This window comes from Trachymyrmex septentrionalis, unplaced genomic scaffold, assembly GCF_001594115.1.
Source record: "Trachymyrmex septentrionalis isolate Tsep2-gDNA-1 unplaced genomic scaffold, Tsep1.0 scaffold16, whole genome shotgun sequence".
Lineage (NCBI taxonomy): Eukaryota > Metazoa > Arthropoda > Insecta > Hymenoptera > Formicidae > Trachymyrmex > Trachymyrmex septentrionalis.
Window position 1 is genome coordinate 4,731,675 of NW_017304758.1, and position 3,054 is coordinate 4,734,728.

Consider the following 3,054-nt stretch of genomic DNA (forward strand, 5'->3'; position numbering starts at 1 on the left):
ACTCACCGGGCTTCTCTCGTTACGCTCGCGCGTGAAGAAGCGTGACGCGATTGGCGCGTGTCGGTAGCTCAGCCTCTATGCTTCTACCATTCCGGTATGGGTTTGCGTTACTATCTTTTTCCCTTTCGCCGTTGCTATTTCCCTCTCTTTGTCGTACGCGCGTCACCAAGCCTTCGCCAGTAGCTATCGAGATAGACCGGACGTGGAAGGAGGGAGAAGGAGAAGGAGAGATTTGCCAGGTAAATGGTAAGAAGAAGAGAATACGTGAGTTGCAGCAGGAGGGAGGGGGGCGGGGGGGACGGACGAGAGGAGGCGGATAGAGAGAAAAGAGGCGAGGAGGGCGAGAGAGATAACGAGGCGCGCGCGGCGCTCGTGTTATATATGGCTAGAAGGACTGAAATTGAAAGTGGTCGTCCCACTGGCCCACTGACCTGATTACCCACTGACAATGACACGAATCCTTGCCTCCCACTGCACTCTCCCGCCTGCACCGTCTCTCCTCTCTCTCTCCTCTCTCTCTCTCTCTCTCTCTCTCTCCCTCTGTCCTTTCTCAACCGCGAGTACGTGGACGCGCGCGGGCGCCTTCTCGCATCTATCGTTCGCCTCGACGACGACGGCGGCGGTGCAGGCGCAGGCGTCGTCCACGTCTACCACGACGAGGACGCGCAGGTAATGCTTTTTTATCTCGAGCATCCATAAATTACCGCGCCACGCCGCGCAAACGGAGGTCGCGGTGCGCGAAGGCCACGAGGAGTGCAACAAGTGCATTTCCGAAATGACGCGCGTGTGGCATCCTAAAAAGGGGAGCGGACCCGATTTCATTCCCGGGGACGGGGCCAAATGTGACGCGGTACGACGGAACCTTGCGATCAAGGTAGGGAATGAATTCGGGGTCGCGAGATATGACGCAACAACGATCCTCGGGATCCTGGCGTGGGTAGGAAAAATTGAATTTTTTTTTCATCGAATTTATATGAATTCATGAAGGACAAGGACTTTGAATATATTGATAATTGGGGTGGCGTAGGTGGTGTTCCAGTTTCCGTAGGACGATTCCACAATCGCATGTATCCGTCCTATGACCCGTATTCATATTTAAACGACCCACTTTGGAGATTAGAGGTCCATTGATATATTGTTCAAACGCGTAGGGAGCGAATTTTTCGTCAAGCGAATGAAACTTTACACTCTGGCACATATTGCACCAAGAGAGTAATTATTTTACGACATTACTCTGCCAGAATCACTCTCTGAAACTTTTAGAAAATTGTCATCCTGAAGAGTGAAATGTCATTCTTAAAGGTTCAGTCATTTTTTTCAAGACTCGCTCAATTTTCACTCTTTTAGTGTGAGATTTTACTTCGAAGAATTTAGAGAATACCAAAGTCTGTTCCTCGTTGCCAAGAGACGTCCAATTATTAACAGTCTGATGAGAAATTGACTTGACGATCCATCCATTTTAACGAGCTGAGTGCAGCGCCGGGATTCTGTAACTCTTAATGCCAACATTGATAATGTTATATTATCGTTACGCAAATATCATATATATATGTGTGTATGTGTGTATATACGGTATAATAAAATATATGATAACATAATGATATACCGACACTTGTCGTTAAGAATTACAAACTCTCAAGGCAGGAATTGCGGATCAATCGTCATTTGGAATTCTCGATAATCGAGTGATCGAACTTCGATCTAGTGAGGCGTGTCAGATGAAGCACATATCGATTCTTAGCGGAACGAAACGCTTTGGAAACGGTCGCGCGCTCGTGGGAAGTTAAGTTCGTCGGCAATAAATCCTGACGGATATGATACTTTCTCGGGAAGAGAGGATCGGGAACAAATCGAATTACATAAACGTTTCAAGAGCGCTCGACCGTTTTCATAATACACATTACCGGCTTTACTCATGCGTAGAAATGGCGGCCTCCTTTTTGTCGCGCGCCAGCTCCTCCCATCTCGCCCATTAAATCTCGCCGCTTATTGAAACACTCGTGAGGCTTTTTTTTTTACCACGTCGCGCCACACCGACGAAATCCCGTCTTACGTTTTAATTAGTTCGTTAGATGAGATAATCCCTGTAAACAGCGTATCTTTTATTATAGAAAGGGCTCTCTGGGTCCTTTCTAAAAGTGTCGTAAGCTTGTACGAAATAGGAAAGATCGAAGGTATATTAATGTCGATGAGTTTAGAAAAGTGAAGAAACGGAATTAAGAGTGTCGAATATATATTTTTAAACGATCCTTTTTTTAGAGGAAAAAATGTTGGATTATAAGAGAAGAATGATCGGAATAATTTGGTGGAATAAACTACTAGAGAAAGAACGTCATTTTTAGCAATTACTTACACTGAGAAAAAGATGCTAATTATTTGTCGTATACATAATTGGTAAAAAGAATTATAATTAAAAGCTCCATTTTTGTAGTTATTATTACTACAATGTAATATATTGTAATATATAGTAATAATAGTAATTTATAATAATATAATTATTTATAGTTTTAAAAAATATATAAAATATTAGAATCGGAAATGACCGTAAATTATAGTTAAATTATGGTCGTTGCAATCATTCCTTCTCTTATAATAGTATGAAGGGGGAAGATCCAATACAAAGCTTTGGATGCCGCGAAACGACGTGTTTGATTATCGCAGATTACATGTTTCTTGAAGCGTGGTTAAGTAATATTGACAGGCGACATTTCGGCTCTTCTCAGGCAGGTTAGTAGTTCATTTGAACGTCCGCAGAAGAAAACAGGATGCGGGCACTTCTTACCCGCTTATCGTTTGCACAGCGATACTCTATTATTTCTCGCAGGATTAATGAAACGCCCTTATTGAAACGCATTTCTTTGCACTCGAAATAGAACATTTTACCTTATTGACTTGTGGGCCGAAGTCATTATCACTTGGTCACGGTCCGGCACTAATACGGTTCGAGATACAATTTCCCGGTAATCATTTCCAACATCTATAAAACAACGTGTTACAGTGTACTCGGGTATGCGGCATTACCGGTCCCGGGATACAGTGTTGTAGCCTACGTTA